Source organism: Struthio camelus, chromosome 5 (assembly GCF_040807025.1).
Source record: "Struthio camelus isolate bStrCam1 chromosome 5, bStrCam1.hap1, whole genome shotgun sequence".
Taxonomy (NCBI): Eukaryota; Metazoa; Chordata; class Aves; order Struthioniformes; family Struthionidae; genus Struthio; species Struthio camelus.
Window position 1 is genome coordinate 60,541,497 of NC_090946.1, and position 21,962 is coordinate 60,563,458.

The following is a 21,962-nucleotide window of genomic DNA, read 5'->3' on the forward strand; positions in this document are numbered from 1 at the left end:
GCAAAAGCTTTGGACTAGTCTACTCCCTAGTGAAACGTTACTGAAGCAGAGGGCATGCCACCAGGGAAGCATAAGCCCCAAGCATTATCCTGTGTTTTGATTTTTCTTTTGTCCTGACCCTTGCTGGCAACAATGAAAATTCAAATTAAAATGCTTTTATTACTGAAGTAAGGAGCTGGCAGACTGTACAGATGAAGTGCTCATCAATGTCGGGGAAGAGAGGGAGAAGGGAGGGTCTGAAACCCTCTAATTATTTTTTAATTTTTTTCCTAAGAGGGAAAAATATAACAAGCACAGTAAACATAAATATGCGAGTTTTATGCTAAGAACATTACTGCTTCTGTGCAGTTATCTCTTACTGCCAGAATAGCCCTAAGGATTAAGATGGTTTTTTGGGATCAAATGCCTTGGAGATTTATTATAGTGCTGACTGTTTACTCATTCGCATTAAAATACAGAACTATGCTTATATCCCTGTATGTGCATCTCTCTCTCACAGAATCTTTTCCATTCCCTAAATGGGTTAGCCTGGATTCCTAGCCTATCCTATTTTCCATAGCCAAGTTAAATCTCCGAAGACATCTTGCTATGCCTGTGTAGCCAGGATATCCCTTCAAAGTGTTGTCAGAATTCAGATCGCGGCACTCGCTGCCGGTGATTAGCACCAAGGTTTTGCTCTGAGGGTTGCTCAGGCAGGAACAGAAAGTGACAAATGGGTTAGACGCTGAATGATCTCACAGCTAAAGGAGCTGAGGAGTGGGAGGGAAGGAACTGAGGGTCTTATCCTGGAACAGACTTTCTGCAGGAATGTGAACCGTGCACTTAGAGATATGAGACTTTGGAGGTTATTTAGCACTATTTAGAGGTTTGTTTGTTTTTTTTAAGCTGTCTGTTGAATAAAATGGATGCCTCCGATCAATAGGATAGACCAAAAACCTCCCCCTCCTCAAGTAATCCAGCCAGCCCCTTGTGGTCAACAGTTAAAGTTTCCCTTAAAGCAGAGGCTCAGGCTCTGCCATCTCGGCTGGCCTCCCGGTCACCACGTCTGCACCCTCCTTCTGTGCGTTCGCAGGCTGGGGCCCCTACGGAGCCTGATGGGTAAGCGTGCTCGCACCACATGCAACCTGCCATTGTTTTAAATACCAAAATACCACTGATGGTGCCGGACTTTTGCAGAGGTGTCTGATGATTAAGGCCTACACTTAGAAAGCTGTTGACATGGTATGGTGACTGACCTGTAGTTCTGTTATCTCATCTTTACTCCTTGGATTATTCTGCATTTTATCCAGCAGCTATGTACTGTAAATGAGATCTGTAGGCCAGGGATCAGAGATTATGTCCTCTCACTGCCATGCTAATGTTTGCACAGGAATTAGCCTAGTAACCCTATGATTTTTGCATTCCTTGCTCCACAGTAGTCCTATCTCAAAAGCAAGGATAGAGAACATTTCTCTCCATCTAATCTATAATTCCGTCGCTCAACTACTGGAGTATGGGTTTGTATGTCCCTCAAGCAAAAGAAGGACTTCAGCACAAATCTCCCATTTTCTAGGTGAGACATTAAGCACTGAGTAGACCCTTCAATGATTAACTTACGATTTAGCAGAATGCTGAATTGAACTTAATAGCTTTCAAGACTCTTAGGTAAGTTACATATAAGCCAAAGAATATTAGAAGAAAGAGCTTTTTTAAGAAGAGAGAGAGAGGAGAGAAGGAAAACAGCAGAGCCCAGGTTGCAAATCCTCCAACCAGTTCATCCAGCTTGAAGGCTCCTCGCTGCCCTTATCCAGAGCGTGCACAGTGCAGTGGGCAAGGATGCACATTGCCAGCTCTGTACATTGATTTGATAGGTCAGCTCTGCACCAGAACCTCGTCTCTGTTTCACATAGCAACGCTGCTAACGTTGGAATGAGCTGGCCATCTACACCTCCACATTTGATTTAGGCATATTTAGGGGTGAGGTTCATAACTAAATCAAGTTTGAATGTGCTGCCGATGCTAGAAATACTCAAGCTATTCTCACAAGTTTCCCATCACATCAGGTGCTGACCTAAGAGAGAAACTACATTCCTTGTGCTATAAGGCCCACGGGCAGATTCACAAGAACAGGTTTAAATATGAGTTTTACTCTGAATATCTTCCAAAACAAAGCAAGTTTTTCTAAGTAATACCTAACAGTTTGGTGCAGGAGAAAAGGAGACTTCCAAGTGAAGTACCTGAGGTGATTAGGGAAACACAATGTAATTTGTATAAACAGAATTTAGTCAAGGCACTGAGTTAAATAGTTCTGCAGTTAACAGCTGTGCCTTCAGAATATTAATAGACGCTTTTGTCTAGATCTCAAGTTTCACAGCTCAACCAAAGATATTGCACCTAGCAATGTAACAAAGAGATTTGAGGGGAGAAGGGAGGGTTGATTTTTGTTTTTTTGGGGTTTTCTTAAGAACAGACGCTGCAGCTAGAATCAGCTCACCATCCTATGATGAGCTGAGTCCAATGTCTTTGGACTAGTGAAAGGATGAGCGGCATCAAGCTGAATGAGACTAAATTTGTATGGTCAAGTGCAAGCACCACTCACTGTGACAGGGTTGCTCAGCATACCAGGATATTAATGTTCCCCTAATTTAAATATTGTATGTCTCTTGCACAGCATACAGAGTGACCAGAGACCCATAAGTTGGCTATGCAGATGAACTGTGGGCATGTGCGGAGACACCCACATGCATAGGTGTATGCCACAGTGGTACACAAAGAGCTGACGAGCCACAAATTCACTGCTTTGCACAGACACGCGCACACACACACACACACACACACACACACACACACACACAGCCTTCTTGCTTGCCCTGATCTGCTGTACTTCTGCCTAGCAACACTGCTTAGCAACAGGAGTCTCAACAGCCCAATTTGATGGTGGGTTGGAGTGACTTGCAGAGAGATATTCAGAAGTGCTAATTTGCATCAGAAGATATTAATGTCCAATCCAATTAAGAACAACATTTTATCTACTGGTTTATTTATTAAAATATGATATCAGGAGAAAAAAAGGGAAGAAAAGTTTCTTGTTTTCCAAGGGAATATGTGGTGGGGGAGAAGTAAAAAAGGCTAAGTGTGAGACCTTTGCTAAACTGTGACTATTCATGATGAAAAAGAAGAGGAAGTGTAGCAGAACTACATTAAAATACATGACAGTGGTCAAGTGAAATTGCACTAAGGTGATGAAGGAGTAATACAACTTTTGTTTAATTTTTTTTTCTCTTATTTAAGTGAATTTATTGTCAGTGAATGTAGCACTTATAACCCTGGACACCAAATTCTTCTGTTTACTGCCAGTAAGAGTGCAGCACAAGCTGCACTGATCCCAGCCTCTCTCTCCCCCTTGCCCCACCTCAGTGCCTGGGCCCAGTAGAAAGAGGAACATCACCCTTAATTTCTCCAGCCCGAAGAGTGCCCATTCGCTATACCCAGCTGCCTAGTCAGACAGCCGAGACATGTCTATGGTGGGCACATTTGTGACACAGAGTGCTCTCCACTACAAGTGAGCTGAGCTTCACCAAATCACTGCTACTAAAGGCTCACAGAGACCTGGCCAGCCATCCTGGTCGAGTGTTGAATGTGTCAAGCAGTCTTTTCTTACAGAATATTTTGATGAATACTTTTTTCCTAGTAGAATAACAAGTCTGTAAAAATATTCCCAGGTAGCTACACTTCAGATCATCTGATTTGATTAGACTTAACAACCACACTGAAAGAGAAGTCTTTTATAATGTCTTTTGAGAAAACTGGACCCAGGTGCTTAAGTATTGTTTCCTGCCTTATAGGTAAACATCTCAAGCCTCAGCCAAAAGCCCTATTTGCTGATCAATAATTTTATCATAATTAGTAACTTTGCTGTCATTATCCTCTGGGCCCTCTTATAATCAAAACAATGTAACCCATTTCAAAAACCTGTATTCACTGATGCACACAACCATGTTTTTTTAACCAACAAGCCAACCCTCTGCATTTCTCAGGAAACTCCCGAACAGAAATTTGCCTACACAGGTAAGTTTGATATCAGGTTCTAAACTTCAGTTTGCAAACTGGGGTTCAGTCACACCGAAAAGTGATAACAAACTGCAGCAATGAAAGTTTGCCATCAAAAGAAAAAGAAAAAAAACCCAGTTCACATAATTCAGTCCCAGAGATTATGATGTGGAGCATCAGCTACTGGGACAAATCACAGATGATGAAATCCACTTAAAAATTTCAAAGCGTTTGAGAAAAGAGGGTTGGTATCTTCACTGGTCTCATCTGACATATGAGGAAGCAGTGGCATGCGTGCGCGTGCACACACACACACACACACACACACACACACACCAGGCACACACGTATACAAAAGAAGGTTCAAGCAGGCAACTAACATCAGAAGCAGGTCTACACCAAGATTTTCTGATTCACAGGTATTGTCCATCTGTTTTATTCCTAGATAAACATACCATATTCATTTTTTATTAACTTTTCTTAAGCAAATGCACTTATTCCAAAATTGATATGAAGCAGATTACCTTAATTCAGAGGAGGACGTAGATTTAACTAAGAGCTGGTCGTGATTAAATGACTACCTTACTTTAATACGTATATGCTTTTATTGCTCTTGAATTGGTTATCAAAGGAGCTACAAGCTCATCTTTGCTTACTGTATGACAGACCAAGAATTACCGGGAAGAAAGAATACAGGAAATAATTGATAATAAAAGACAAGTCTAGAAAGCTCCCAAGCTGTTGATAGACTATTTATGAACTGAAAGACTGATAAAATGTGCCTCAAAATGGTTCCCTATGAATTATTCAGCCTGCTTCAGAATTGTTTTGCTAGGATTAGGGTTCACTGCAAATTCAAAGGCAGCTACCAGCTTTACCTGCCACTTCTATTCTTGTGATTTATCATATACCCATTGTTTTTAGGAGTTAGGATGTGGCTAAAAGGAAACAATTCATTGCAAATTAAATGGCTCATGTCACCCTCATCAAATTAGCGCTGTTCAATACAATGTCAGCTACTTGCAGCAATATCACGTTAGCTCATTTTAAAATACAATGATATCTGCTACGACACATCTTTTTTGTGCCGAAGGGATTCATAGATGCTCCTTCCTTTTTGGCAGTTCCAGTCCTTATTTGGGAGCGTAACTTGTCGGGCGAGTTATGCTCGCCACAGGAGCGTGGAGACACCTCACTTTCTGCACTCCTTTCAGGGCTCCAGCCAGCACGGTGGGAAAATGCTACCACCACGTGAGCTGGTAAACCAGCTAAAACTCTTTAATTAGGTCAGTTCCTCTAACTAGTCACAAAAAAACTATAAAAAAGTTTAACATTTGTATTTGATTTCAGTTAATAAACATGGACATGGCCAAACCAGAGAAATAACACTTCATAGAAATGAAGTTTATGACTTTTTAAAATGTTTTATTTATAACAAATAATAAGCCAAATACAATTTCTCACAAAGCCAAACCTTGCATACTTCTTATACTTCTAGTCACACTTATTAGCAAGAAAAGGAAAGAGAGATGTAAAATTTTTTTATTTAGGAAAACATTTCTCTAAACGTTGTTTTTGTCTCCAGAATATATGAGTTATGTATGCATTTGTACACTACATTCACAGTTAAATATTTTATCTACTTTATTTGCTTTATTCTGTTGGTTAAAAATATATTTCATATAGCCTCCAAGAAGCTTTGCAAAGTAGAGCCAGACTTTACTAATGGCTTATAAAGACCCTTTCCACTAGAAACATAGCCATTATCTAGTTTACAAACATTTTGAACACATAAGAGCACTAGAAGGTTAAATTGCCCTCATTGTTCCATTACTGAGAACCATGTTACCTTCACATAGCAAAGCAAACCATTATACACTTATGTTCAAGATTCATACACTCTTATTTTTATTACAGAACCTAACAGAGCTTTAGCAACAAAAATTATAATTAGTTTCTACCCTTATTACTTTAAGAAGTCTTCTGTAAGACATTAATAAACAACAGTGACCGTAATAATGCTAACAGATCACTATCTTGGGTTTGCAGAGCCTAAAGCCAGACAGGCCATTAAATTCATGTCTTCTCCCTTATATATATGCCTGTGTGTGCACACATGTGTGCACACACACATAAACATAGTGTATGTATATCTACATATAAAAGGTCACAGAATTTCCCCTTATACCACCATATTCTGCCCATCAGCTTGTGCGAGACTGCAACAGCTCCTCTAGAAAGATGCCCAGCCCTCATCTGAAGACCTGATGAGAAGGAGAATCTCTTCATGTCTGCTTAGTCTGCCCTCATGCTTAAAAACGTGTGTCTTATTTCTAGTGTGAATGTACCTCGTCTTAAGTCCTCTCCCTGCCACTGTAAAGGGCCCTTTAGCATCTGCTGTCTTCTCCTTGGGAGGATATTTATTCACTCTTTCCCAACTTTCTCTCAAGCTTTTTCAATAATTCCAACATGCTGACTCCATAACGTTTTTTTCCTACTTTCAAACCCATTTTGCAATTCTTTTCTGCCTCTTTTAGCAATTCACTGTTAGGAAAAAGTATGGGATACAAGGCTGAGTTCACTGGTCTGCTGTTAGTGTCATCAATGTCTTGTTTGAAGTTGAAGCTATCTCTCTACTCCAATTCCTGTTTCAATCTTCATATGAGAAAAGAACAAAAGCAGGTGTCGCTCTAAAATGTTCTTCCAGAGACGTTACCTGTCTCCTAGGTAAAGGGAAAGACAGAAACAATCCATCTCATTGCCAAGCCCTATGCTTTACCTTGGCTCTGTTCTGGGATAATCACAGAAATCAGCAATATCCTCATCTTGTGCTCTCTTCCTAGTAACACATTGCAATTAAAGTTTTAACTTTGTCAGGCTGTTTTGGTGTATGTTCTGGCTAGTGTCCTAACAGGCTGTGTGAACTGGATGCTTTGTACATCATTCTGGCCTAATCTCTATTTTACACTCACCTGTGACAGGTAAGGCTCAGAATTCGACTACACAGGGAGATCTTTCCAATCCTATGTGCCCATGGTTTCATTTGATCATAAGTGTTCACCCCATCCTGCAGTTAGCTCTGCTGCAACCCAAAAGGAGTGCTGAAAGCTAAATTACCTGCTTCATGACCACATGAAGATGAGATTTTTATTAACATTTTTTATCTCCTTTATTACGTGTGATGTAACTTAATAACTATAACATTAATATGCACTGTATATTTTTAAAGCACATTTATTGAATCAATTAAAAGTACATTTAACCAGAGAGCAAGGACAAGACTCACCATTGCTATAGCAACACAGAGGCATGGTTAAAAAAAGGGAAAGGCTCTCACCCTCAATGAACAGCATGAGACAGAAGGGACAAGCCAAAGGATTTAAGATCACCCCACACAAATGAAAGCAGGGATGATTTGAGAAGAGGGCAAGAAGGGAGGGAATTGGTTAGGTTGGGACATATCCAGATTAATGTGCTCTTTCTTCAGTCTTCACTGAGATAAGCCCTGAAAAGATACGGCCTCATGAAGCAGAAAGGAGAATAACCCTATGGACGGCACCGGGCTGGGATCTATTTCCAGTGAGCAGGACTAGATGCTGCAGCTTCTGAGTCTCACACTCGAGTGAGAAAACAGATGCATCCTGCTCTACAAATATCTAATTGCTGTTATTATGTCAATGCACTGTGAGCTGCATAGCGTTATTGAGTGTTTGGGTGTTAACCCAGACAGCCTCTCTCATGCATTACAACATATTAGAGAGACACTGTACGTGGTTAATTCAACATCAGTTGTTTTCAAATGTGTCATCAGTTCTTAGTCTATCCCTCTAGCCCAAATCTAAGGTCAAAATTGCATTAAACATCTTCATATTGTTCCTTTTAAGAACTGTGGTTGTTGTTTTGTTTTGCTTTGCTTTGTTTTTTAATTGCTTCGGGCTTGTCCTTTTGAAACACAAATACTGAGAAAGCTGTATATTAGGCAAGTCAAGAAATGATAAACAAAAAAGGAAAGTGCAGATTTTATATATAATATTTTCACATTGCTCACTTTTGAAGAGAAACCGGCAGCTGCCCCCAATTAGAAAAGCAGCTTAGGTTAGCTGTGCTGTAGCATACCCGATGGGGCTACCACAGTGCAGCTAAAGAAACTGTCATGAGGAACCAGAAATCCAATTTCATTCCACCTCCCTTTTCCAGAGATAAGAGAGTTCTGCTATTGCAGCCTAAAGATTACAGATGATTTCCACATGCACACCCATGTCATACTCTTTTAACATTTTCATATGAGCACTGGAGATAAACTCCATAGCAGTAGAGGTTAGAAATTGACTCAGTGTAGTGTAAAACGTCTCCACAAAGAAGCAGAAAAACAATAGCAGTAACAAGAGCAAAAGAAACGGCTAAAATATTGAAAATGTTTGGGGCTTGTTTTATGCATATAACAAATGCAGGACAGGCAAGACTGATTCCAATCATCATTTTCTTTTTGCTTCAGTTCTGACCTACTTGAAACAGGCCAGTTTTTCTCCCTGTTCGCACCAGCACCAGCACCAGCACCAGCACCAGCACTAGCACCAGCACCAGCACCAGCAGTGCCGGCACCTCTGCCCAACCACCACCCTGAGGGCCCAGCGCAGCTTACATCTATTTCAAAGGCAAATCAGACTTACCACCGCCATCCCAGCTGGCCCCATCATTGAGCCCGATGACAATTAAGTGCTGATTATAACTGTACTCTGTATGCCCCAAGCACTTGTCCCTGAAGACCTGAAAGGAGGCCGATAGCTAATGCCACACAGGTGAGGGCAAGTAAATAACAACAACTGGTGACAGAACACCACACTTATCTGGGTGCAGGGTATGGACAAAGTCAGATTTTAGATATGACAGAGCTATTCCTTGGACAAGTCTCTCCCACTCACAGGGTTCCAAGCAGAGAGGCACAGAGCCACCAAGACATCCCTCCCTACAATCAATGTGGGATGTGAGTACAGCTGGGAAAAAAAATGAATGACAGGACAACTCTGATGCTTACTCTTGAAAGGTATCAGTAATCAGTATAACACAAAAAACAACTTTGGCTGCCCTATACTGCATATTACTGTAACCTAAAAGACCAGCTCAGTGACAGGAAAAAACCTAGGCCAACAGGCATGCCATAAGCCGGTATCGTCCAGTTCGGTCGTATTAACTGCTGTGTAGCGGCAGTATCTGGGCCAGGGGCTGTCATAATCATTTCCCTTCTTCTGCAGAGTTTTATGACTCAAATCGCTCTTCCACACATTGCACATTCATATATGCCCACCATTTTCGGTTCACATATGTCTCAACCAACCTAACTGCATTCAGAGAAATTATTGCCCCTCTTACCTTCAGCTGCTGAGTCCAGTCTAGTAGATCAGCAATCATATGAAAGACACCCCAGAGGCAGATACTCTAACCAACAACCCAGTGAAAAAGATACTGTCTACAAGATGAGATCCTCCATCACTTGGCCGAGGCAGCATCTTACATTAGGATGCTGAAAACCATAGAGATCACCTGCACTACCACAGTACTGAAGTATTGCAATCTATCTTTCAATCTTTGCTACTGAATGCTTCATCTAAGACTCACTGGGAGGGAGACATCGAATGAAAACTGGATAAGCGGCCTGGTGTTAGAGTGATTACTAGGCAAGTTGAAGAGCTAAGGTCCACTTCTCCTCCAATGATGTTTCAATTCTTTTTTCAGGCTAGAATACCACTCTCTGAAGTACTGTATGCTACCTAATATCAAAATATGCTTCATTTTTGCAGCATGTGATATGTGCCAATATATTAGACTAAAGCTGAGATCTTAAATGTGCCCATTATTAAGTGTAACTAGACTTAACTATAATTCTAATAGCCTGTAAAAATTGTATTTTGGATCTTTTACAGAGTTATGTGGAAGAACAATCCACATTCATCAGACATATAAACTCTGTCACCATTTTAGAAGTCTAAGCAGGCTGAAAAACAGAAGGGAAAATGATTATTCACAAATAATTTGTTGGCTGAGGGAAAAATAATGAATAATTTACTTGACAAACATCATCACATGATAGAAAACATATTCATAAATCTTCTTAATTGATGGGGAAAATAATTGAATAAACTGCAGAAAGAATGCAACAAATTAGAATGAAAATCCATGCTCCAGGTTAAAGCATTATGGCAGCAAATCCAACAATTTGGGGTAAGGACCACAAAAATATAGAATCATATTCTCCTGGTTGCCCTTTTGCTGCTCCTACCACCAGGAGTTTTGCATTGATTTGGGACTAACATCTTACTTCTAGCAGCACTATTCTATGGTTTGGACTAGCTCTCGTACCCTTAATATGATTTAATTCTGGGCATAAACACAGGATGACTAAAGCTGGAAAAGGCCTTTCTTTTGGGGTAATTCCTAGGGAATAGCTCCATCATTGTCCTAGCTCCACTCCACTAGATTTCAAAAGGTTCAAGACAGAATATATTTTATTAGTGCCTTTGTTTCAACTGCATCCAAGTTTATCTAAGTATTGATGAATTCTTACCTTGTTTGATTAGGAACATGTGAAGAAACATGAAAGACCTGAGTGGTGCCAGCAGTAACTGTATTTCATAGAAAAGAAACAGTGTCCTCAGCTTTACAAATTGAATATTTTACTGGTGCATGAGCTTGCTTCTGAGGATGTGTGCAAACTCTTTCTCTCTCTTTCTCTCTCTCTCTCTCTCTCTCTCACACACACACACACACACACACACACACAGAGACTACATAGTTCCATAGCCGTTATTCTTTGTTACTGCTCTAGGTAAATAATACAAAAATTTTAAACTGTTGAAATATGTATTTATCTACAATGGATTGTTATGGTTCCAAAAGGAGCTATTCAGTTCTACTGGGTAAAGCACAACATCAGCACATATCTACTCTGTTACACAATTCTTTCCTCTCTCTTTCATATTTCTCATTTAATTAATAATCTCATTTCTCAGTTCACTGCTGCTATTTTTCAATGACCTCTATTCAAGATCACATCCAAACTACTTTGTCCTATTCTGCACAAGCCAAAAGATTCCTTCCTTAAAATATGCCTGGATCCTTTCTTATTACCTTTCCGCAGTCTCAGATTTTATAGCGGGGGGGGTGAGGGGAGCAAAGGGGGTTTAATCCGTGTAGGAGAGACTGTTTTATCTATACCCTTTGTATTTGATGTCATATGACTGGAGGAATGAGTGCTTTGATGGACAGAGGCTCATGCAGTGGTCATGTTGAGGACATAAACACAATATTTGAGGTGCTTTGTGTTTACTGAGTGCATGTATGCCATCCAGTGGGGTTACAGAAACCCTGTAGCTCTGACAAATGCAGGGGTAAAATTCTCATAAAGAGAAAAGTTGGGTGGGCTCTCAGCGCTTTGAAAACCTTACTCTTAACCTCTTAATAGCTCCATATCCCACTGATAAAATAGGATACCTCAGCTTGATTATCAGTTCATGGTGCTAATAGAAATTTTATTACTAATTCTAGAGAGAGAAGGATTGGAGCCATCTTAGAATAAATTAACCCCATCTGAGATACATTACTAGCAATGTCAGGCTTAATCAGCGTCCACTGGTCTCTGTGCTGAGAGGATAGTTATCTGGAACGTCTGAAAACTAGGCCCCAGGTCATATCCAAAAAGAATTCCCAACATGTAAGCGTGTACTGCACTCCATGCCTTAATGAACATTATGTATGCTTTGAAAGTTCAGCACATACTTAAATTCTAATCTTAAAAGGGATTTTTTTTTTCACTGCCTCAGCCTGGACATCAGTTTTGGAGTATTCTAGCCTCTATAATGAATAGTGAATTGCAACTGCTGTGGTGCTGTTTCTGATTTACAAACTATTTTGCACCCAGTGATCTATGTTAAAATAACAGTAAATATCTTCCTCCTATACCATGCCTGAGCGTTTCAACAACAACCTGTATCTTACCCAGAGAACATCTGAAAGGATCCAAGACTGTATTTAGATGTTTTTCCCTCTCCAAGTCTGACTGAAGCTTAGACAGGAGCCAGGTGTCTACCTGTCCCGGCTAGGACATGTCTGAATTTTTTTTAGTACCTTGTGCTCAAAATGGAGGCACTGCAAGACGTTAGGCACTGGGTGCATAAGGAATACTGCAGAGTTCTCTATGTCTCTCAGGTGCCAATGTAAGAGGCTGAAGTACTGTATAGAAGGACTTTAGGTGCCTCTAGAGGCAGGCAGGAATTCTGAGGGGTTAAATGTTGAGCACCGAAAGATAACTTTCGGTTCAGTTTTTTTCTACCTGTAATGTATTGCATACGGTTCTGTGGCATTCCATTATCCAAATACTGGAAAAATACAGATAGCACAGGTTCTGTGGGATGTGTCCGGGACCACAATACATAAATGCCAACTTCCAGACTGAGGAAGCCTGAGTTCAAGTAGACTGACTAGTGCAGTCCCAGCACTGGCCCTGAAGGGTGGTCCCTGAACAACAAGCAGGCTTTTGAGCTCAGGTGTAACATCTGCCAGATATTTATGGACCATGCCTGAGCCGGCAAAATTCTCCTAGAGTCTCCACCAGTAAGGAGCGTACTGCAAAGGCACCTCAGGGAGATCTGCTGGAAGCACTTGGGTTCTGCAGAAAAGGAAAGTTCCTGGAAGCAAGCTGACTCCATAAAGAGCCATTTGGTGCGCCTGCAGCCAAGCTTCACATGCCAGCTATCAGTACAGACACCCATATTGGTTCAACAGGGAGACTACAAGTCCAGTAACACTCAAACACTCTGAGCTAATAATCCACGATAGCCACAAGCTGGCTAGGCAAAGGAGCAACTGTGATGTTTCTTCAGGAGTGAAAACCTAGATAAATTAACATAGCTCATTCAGAACTGGCTGTATTATTAATCATAATAATCCTGCCAATTGGGTTTTGCATTGGGGTGAGAGCAGGTATCCCACTGGCTATTTGAGATTCTTATTAAATTGTAACGTTGTGTACCATTTTGGTTTTCATTTTGCAGACAGAAAGTGTTAGTCTAATTAATGTTAGTGCAAAGAACATTAAAGTTATTAGTACTCAAGCTTCCTGGCATAAATTGAGCATAAGTTTTGATAAGGAAGAAATCTTCTGGCATAAAGAGATACAATTATTTATACTACGGAAGTTTTACACCTTCTGATGAAGCACTCAGCTCTGGTTGCTGTCAAAGTCTAAATGGGCTGTGGTTATGTTACAGCATGGCTGTTTTTACCTCCCTGTGCTAACAATTAATCTTCTCATCAGATAGTCCTTTAAACAAGCTCAGTTTTTCACATTTAGCAAACAATAGCAATCTAAGATGTAGAAGATCCTATCCAGATATTAAGGTTGATTACACAAATGGTTAATTTTTGTGCCTAAAGCTCAAGCGGTGAGGTGATTAGTAAACTAAAAGCTGTTAGTGGAAAACCCTGAGCAAAGATCTCGATAGTGATCAGATTCCATTAAGAAACAAAAAGCCATAATGCTTCCGTCCCACACACTCAAGCTATATTCAAAAAATAAACATATCATGCCAGGGGTACATTTAAATTGAACTAGTTTCTGAATACGCACAGAATATTGAGACAGTGGTGGCACCGGATGAAAGAAATACACAACTGAAAACAGAATACACATAAGAGTGAGCTTGCAGAATTACGTCACACACTTGGGCAAAGCTGCCCTGTCATTCTGTGCTTTCAGAAAATGTAGCGCTTTTGGACAGGTTACAGTATTGAAAAGAAACCCTGGAAAACTCCGTGGGAGAGCTCTCGCCTCACATCCCACCATAGCCCAATTTCTCTTTGCCATACTAGCGTTCACAAATTCCCCTGCCTAGATAGTCTGGACTAGATGTGGCCCTGCTTACAAATTACCTGATTTTAACTGTGTGAATGTTACTCCAAAAAGTATATGCTAAGAGTCTGTCTTTTTTTCAGGTGGGATATACCCCTAATGGCACAATGACTCGCTCACCTGTTGTGCTTTTCATAAAATATATTGCTACTAAGGTCTTCCTGATTCTACCCTGTGTAGTTATGAGCCCTAAATTCTTAGTTCTGATCAGATGCAGAAACCTTTCCAAAAGCTTACCTGCTCCGTTTAACAGTAACTATGGTTCACCCCAGAGTGGTCAAGTGATTTAGAAAAAGCTTAGGAAATATTCTGATATCTATTTAGATAAATAGTGTTAGAAAAATGCAGAACTCCTTTGAACGTTACAGATCTGTCATCAACATGTGATGAATTTCTGTGTATTCTTTATTTTAAAAGCTGTCGGACACGTGTCTCAGATCAAAATTCTCAAAAAATCTCAGGTCACTCTGAATTTCTGTATTCCATAACAAGGTCTAGTAGTTTGAAAAATTAGAAATTTAGGTCTGCATTCTCTCCTATTTTTCTGGAGTTTTCTCCATTCTTCCTCATCTGCCTTCTTCCCAGTCATCTGCAGATTTCAGCACTTTGAAGTGACAAGCTTCTTTGGATCACTTACAGCAAAGGTAAAGATAAGTGTGGTCCTCAGCTTGCTGCCTTTTCTGACTCTTAACTGTTATCTTTCACTGACATCCCCTGTGTCCCATCAGTCTCTAAGCCAATCTTTAATCCATTTCACAAGTCTTAACCCTTATGTCAAAGTCACTGACTTTTCTGATCAATCTTTTTTCCCCTCTCTTCTCTTTCTTTGTTGTACCCTTAGAAAGCTAGATAAATTTCACCATCATCTCCTCATTCAGTAAGGTATTTAGAAGATCTCGAGTGCGTGTGTCATACCTGGACTTTTTTTGGTGGTGGTGGCAAAGCTCTTTTTCAGGTCATTTGATAAATCATACCTGAGATAAGTATTTTTAACTTGTGTTTTCAACCAGGGACTCAAAATCAAGCCTCTGCCTGACTCTGCTGCTTACTTTCTGTGTGACCTTGGGCAGGTCAGCCAGCCACTCTGCTTCAGCTTGTCATTTTGTGCAATGAAGAAAGTGGGATTAATTTTCAGAAATAACGGGATTAAATGCCCATCTTGATATACCTTATAAAAAAAGCTCAGTTGTTAGAGGGCAGGAAGGCATTTCTCGCTAAATATGAGATTCATTGAGATGGTCTAGATTGATTTCAGCGGGAAATTAGGAGCCCCAATAAGAGATCAGAGCCCAAATAATTTCTTGCACCTGAGTTCAAGTGTTGTTTTATGTTTTGCTCACAATATAGGTGGAGTAATGGAAGCACAAGACTGCTTCCCACAAGTCATGTAAGAGGACGCTGGGAGAGACAGAAAAAAATCCCAAGAGACAGATCAGTTTGGAAAATTTCCTTGGCATTCTCTTTCTCAAGAAAAAAATTCATGACCATCAGATCATTTTTCCTAATAAAAATGTTATTTTCCTGACAAGCACTATACAAAATGACAGGAAACCCAGTTCCCAGATTTTTATTCTAAGCCTTGACTTAGATTTTTTATTTGACACTGTTCAATAATTAACTTCTTACCTTTATGAAAAATGAGAAATCCTAAACTTTTAAGCTGGATACACCTCCTTTTTGGCATTATCAAGCCTTGTGAATTTCACTTCAGTATGAATAGGGAGCATATGCTTTCTTGTTGAAACAATATAACCTTCAATACCTAATATAAATATTAGGATAAAGAATTCCTACAGATTCTCAGTAATAACATTGACTGTCATTTGTGTCGTTTATTATGTTCCTCAACGGACAGCTTGGGCTCCCATATATATTAGTGTGTTAACACTGGATATTTCTTGTACATTTACAATAAATTGGGAGTATTGTGCATTTACAAACTGTACTAACATTTTAGCATCATCTTCCTATTTCTTTCAGTTCAACTCTCAATTTTGCATTGATTTTAGGCATTTTACAACTTTGCTCTGGGCAGTTGCTCATACAGAGAGAATTCCAAACAAGTTATATTCTTTTCAGATGAACTCCCCTTAATAGTCTGGTTTGGGGAATTGCCTTGGGTTTGAGGCCCTGCCCTGTGATGCAAGGTCAATGTTGCATTTGAATAATGACGTTTTTGTAGCGAGGCTCAGTCTCCACATGCACAAGTGATCCTGCACTGCACAGAGTCTGTTTATTGCATTGCCATTGACCATCAATTCCAAGGCAAGGGGCAACACTGAAACCACAGGTGGAGGATGTCTCCTGAGACATCAGAGGAGAGGGCAAGAGAGAGTGAGAGTGGGAGAGACCTGCACAGGGCCATTTATTACGGTGAGTCACAGCAGCAGGACGTCCCACTGTTCCTTCAGGGATATGTCGCCTGCCTCTCAGCATTGCCTTTCTCCCACATCACAGCTTCAGATATAGATAATATAGATAATATAGATGACTAGTTTTCTGGGATCCTAAGTCGGAGGGGTTATTTTTAGATCTGAGTTTGTGGGTGGCAGTAGAAAGGATCCTGGGACAATAACACTGTTTTGATAAGTAGCTTTTTCTTCAGGGGAGAGAAAATTCCTGATGCTTTTTTTCTCCATACTTCTTTTTTTTTCACTCACTTCCAAAGCCTCAGGACTTTCACTGCTCTGCTTCCTTCATGACATATCACTGTGAGTCCTCTCGCTAGGAGAGTGGGGAGCACTGTCCAGCAACGCCACTCACAGAATCAAGAGCAGGGACCTGTGCAAGGAAAATTGCAGTTTGTACTCAAAACTCGTCCAAACGTTTTTGTAGGCATGCAAGAGAAGAGGGAGAAAGTGGAATACATAGGGAGGGTAAGAGAACTCCGGATAACCTACTACTCACACTAATCATTACCTACTATTACCAACCTTCTGGGCCAAGTCTTGATGATCTCAAGGACAGTGACTTTGGTAATGCACCTGGAGGAGGCTATGAAATAGCTCTCAGATGTATAAAGTTAAGAACAAAAGCAGAAAATAAAGTCAAATAGTTAACCGAAATAGTTAACCCATATTTTCCCAGCAGTAGTTTGTGTCAGCGGAAAAAATGCCATCCTTCTGCTTTGTATAGGCCTTTTAGATGCAATACCTCATTAACACCAGTACTTTTTCCACTTCAGTCACTCTGTTTCTCTGTTCAAGCCATTACTCCAAGGGGAATGCCTCACTAAGCAGACAAGTGCATGTGAATAGGCATATGCAAAGCCCCTCAATTCCCAGGTTTCCTGGACGATAGAGCTCCCACATCTTTTCCCGAAGATAACCATTCAATCCTCCCTTTCCCTGCCCTTACTAACCACCTATATTCCACAGATACCGACTACGTTTTCTTTTCAAAATGGAGTAACTAATAAATAGCTAATTCTATACTGCAAGCACATTTTCAGCTTATGTTTAGCTGTGATGGCTACTGCTTCTGTTTCAGACCTGCAAGAAGAGCTTGTAGGCCTGAAAGCTTGCCTGTTTTCATCCCAGCTATAACAGCTCATCTGCTAAGATACGCCATCTCTACCTGTGAAGCTTGTTGAGCCACTTGGGCACCCAGAGCTCTGCCCCCTTCTTCCCTCATTGGCTCATCCTGCATCCCATGGCCTCCCAGTCCCTGCATACCACTTGTTCCTCTTGCCAGGGCCCTTCCAAGTACGCATGACAACAGCAGCTGCTGGTGAGGCTCAGCTGCAGCCGGCACTGCTTTTACTCCTTCCCGTACTACCACGCTCAGTGTGTGTCCATATAAATGTGGGCATTCGGACCACACTCACCACGCAGAAATTTGTAAAACCTTATTCTGGGAGGTTCCTTTGATTCCCTGTGGAGTCAGCTTGTCCTGAAATACTGCACACCTCACTGAATCCAGCTCTACTAAACTGAGTCGGAGGGTAGGAAGGTAATTGTAGGAGTTACTCAGCCCTTTGTATGGCTAGACCCTCACAGTGGCTTCTTTCTGTGGGAAGACATGTCTAAATCACCTGTGAACAGTGAGACTTTTTTTTATTCTGTATCCTCCACATTTTGCACTTCTTACTTGCTGCAACTAGAAGAGATTTCAGAAGTGTATTTAGTAGGTAATTACCCTGCAACTGCAGATGCAGAGTTATAAAATGTGAAGGTGGCCATATTTTCACTGTTCCTCTTTGTGAACAGTCACAAAACATCCACTGTCCGATCAACAGGCCTGAAACCAGAGCTATGATATGTAACCAGTTCCACTGAAGATGTTATCCATTCATGCGAGAAATAAGGAGACACAATTGTTGGAGATAATGAGTTTGTACTCCACAGACCCGTCACGATCCTTGGCAGGGTTAGTCACTTAACTTGAGTGCCATGGGCTGTTATTGAGGAGCTTATGCGCGCACCAGTCCATATAACAAACATTCTGCTTTTTCATTTATCTGCAATGTGCTTTCTAATGAAAGCCGCTTCACTCAGGTGTAGCCAAACACTGGACTTTGAAGTAGTTCTCTTCAAAAGAACGATTAAGGGTTATCTTCTGCTTTTAGAGACGTTCTAGTGTGAATATGAAGTAAACCCAGAAAAATCAGTTTGGCTATTCCAGATTTAAATCAATGTCACGCACTAAAATGACTTCAGATATTTTAAAATATCATTCTTTACCTAAATGACAATCTTTCAAATCTGTCAAACTATTGATATAGCACCTGAATGTCATGGTAACTGACAGTGTGGATGCATGAAAGGTAGATAGATTTCTTTTCATCTCATTTTAATTTCTTCTTTTATCCTATTACCTTTCTTTGATTTCCTCAGTGTGGCAATGAATGTTGCTCAGACAATATTCCAGGTTTCTAATCAGCTTTACTTTCTATTTCTCATATGAGCAGCTGCATTACCGATTCTTAAATTTCTGATGAAATTTTATTTTAGGGTAAGTTTTGTTTACAATGGATATCCTCTTTCAGAAAACTACACAGAATTTTATAAGTCCTGTTTGGACTTGTATCCCATTCTATTAAATTTATAGCTAAAATCCTAGTCCCATCAGTAGAGAAAGTGCAAAGATTTCTAAATGTCAGCGTTGCTAGATGCTGGAACTCAGTACTATGCCTCTATATTTTTTTTCTCATGATACAGCTTCCAAGTGAAAAAGAATATATCCAAAAATTCTGAAAAAAAGTTGACATGCATTTTGGACCAAACTGGTTAATTATAAGGAGTTTTGCATGGGAAAACTCTGAAGTATTTCTTTCTCCTCAGGATTAATCTGATAGAGAGACAGATAGGTAGACAGAGAGAAAGAGAGAGAGATTTTTATTTTTAGCTGTGCTAAAACTCAGCTGGAGTTCTTTTAAACAGAAAATCAGAGGTTTCTCAACAGAGGTTAGTTGCATACGCAGCAAGAGCACTAAACTCCGCAGCTTGGGGCAGGGGGCGGGTGGAGTAAAGCACAGCAGTTTGGCATTGAGCAAACAACTCTGGAGAAATGTTAGAAGGCAACAACAAAGGAAAAATCTTGAAAGCTGTAATATTCTTTTAAGTAGTCTACTACGTGCTGATATTCTTGATCATAAAATGATCTCCATTATATTGAAGGGATTTGTTTCAAATCTCCTCCTGCAGGGAAGCTATTATGATGATAGAACAGGTCCTGACTCCTGTAATTTATGAGATATGTCCAGCCCGTGAAAAAGCTAAAATATACCACACATCAATTTAATGAAGCTTTTCACAGCAATGATCCTTGCGAACTAGAAACCGATTGAGCTCAGTATGTTGTGGTGTGTGACAGATATGCACGGCTGCATTAAAAGTTGTTGGCCACAAATAATAATTAACTCTTTTGCACTCATTCTGGGATTTGCTGGGTGCTCCATTACAGCTCCGTAAGGCCCAGATCTACAAAGTTTCGAGTACCTACTCTCCAGGTTATATTAGCAGCAGTGTGTAGTTCAATATCTTAATAAAAATAAGGCATCTACACATATATCTTTGTGCTGCTCAGGCTTCAGAGCCTGCTGGACCACCATCTGTCACACACGGACTGTGTTGGAAAGGTGCCTGGGAGCAGAAAAGCCCAAAAGGTACAATCCTCAAACATCTCTTGATGTCAGTGAGCTCCATTCTCAGCATCACATTAAAATGAGGAATGAGGGAGATTTTTTTTTTTTGAGGTAATTTTGCTGAAGGACTGCACATACACAGGTATAACTGAAATCACAACTTAGCCCTTGAACTACTGAGACTGCAAGAAGTTAAGGGAGAGCATCCTTCAGCTTAAGCGTTAGACTACTACTCTGAGATTAAAGAGTTTTCTGTTTAAACTCCAGAAGAGAGATTTGCCCTCATTTAGCTGCAGGAAGCATCTCCATTGATGAGACTGAGCCCTCCTTTCAACCATTGCGGGATCTGACAGCTACTTAGATGGCAGACATATTAGCAAATCTTTCTTTCTTTTGGCAAGAGGAATCACACTGCATAGGTCAGCAAGAGCTGCAAGACTATTAAGCTACATACAGTTTGCAAATGTAATTTTAATAAATATTTATCTTTTCAAAAATCCTAGATGGTGTATTTAGTTTAGGAAGGAGAACACAACCATCTGGTGGGAGACAAAACGGGAAGCTATGAAGCAGCTTGGATTCCCACTGAGCAGCCCGCTGTTCAAATAGCAAAAAGCATCAGGCTGTGAATTTAGCATGTGAAACTGTGCATGAAGATTGCACAAAGGTTGGTGTTCTCCAAGCCAAAACCATGAACTCTGAAACATGACTCACAAAGAGAGAAAATTAATCACTAGATACCCCGTTGGCTCTTTGTACTTATTTAGTCCTATTCTTCAGGTTTTTCTATCACGATTATTTACAGGGATTTCTTTTTTCCCCATCTAATAAAATTTTATGTTGCATCTCCTTGGACTTATTTTCTTAGCATAGAAACAGGCAAAGGAGAAGCTCAAGGCTTACCATGAAGTCCTGGATGATGTAACTTTCACGTTTCAGGTAGAGATTACATGGGATATGGTTGCAAAAAAATGTTATATAAGCCCTTTCAGGAAAAGGTATCCTTTGCAAACAAACTCTGCTAACCCCAGAAGCGATGAACTCCCAGTGCCTCATGGAGCTGGAAGAGCTACTACTGAAGACTGTCATTGCATAGCGACTGGTTAGGAAAGGAAGTTTTCCTCTCCAAGAGATATACAAGGCTTTAAAAGGAAGGCCAGTTATGCGACATATGTGTATGAGAGTACACAGCTTCTTTTCCTTTTTGTTTTAGCTGTGGCCATAAATTCAAAGAGAAAATTTACGAGATTTATGAATCTCAAACAAGTTTCCCAGTTCACTTGTTTTTAAGGATTTTTCCCTCTTCAGAAGAAAACAGGTTCACAGTAAGTTATATTCATTTTTTTAAATAAAGGTGACATCAGACTAGGTCTAGCAATAACATCTTCATACAAGGTTTAAAAATGAGCTTTTCCAACCATAAAATTACTAATTGTCTGCCTTGTAAAAAGATAAATAAAATGAATGTTTCATTACTGTCAAGCTCTTGATTTCTTGTTTTATATGTAGCAAAATTAACCAGTTTCAGCTACACAAGTATGAAAATGCAAGATATGTCGTTAGCTTTCCTGGAAGAAATCATAAAGAGCTGATTGTCTTTATTTTTTAATTGAACTTCTTTCAGTCTGGCAGACAGCTCCTTTCCTAAAACACTGGAGAACGTGTGGCACTGGAGCTGCTTCGGAAAAAGGAAGCTCTCAAAAAGTTATTGCCACGGGGTCTGAGGGCCTGGATAGCTAAACTTGTTTTCAGCTTTGTCATCATTTCCTTGTGTGCCTTTAAGCAAATTGTTTAACCGCGCTGATATTTGAGATTTGAGGATTTTTTTGCAGCCTGCATACCAGGCAATGAAAAGCTGATGCAGTGCAGGGCAAAAGCAAATCGCAAATATACTTGTGTGCAAGAAAGACCAAGTGCAAGACATATCTGTTTATGCCTCCAACT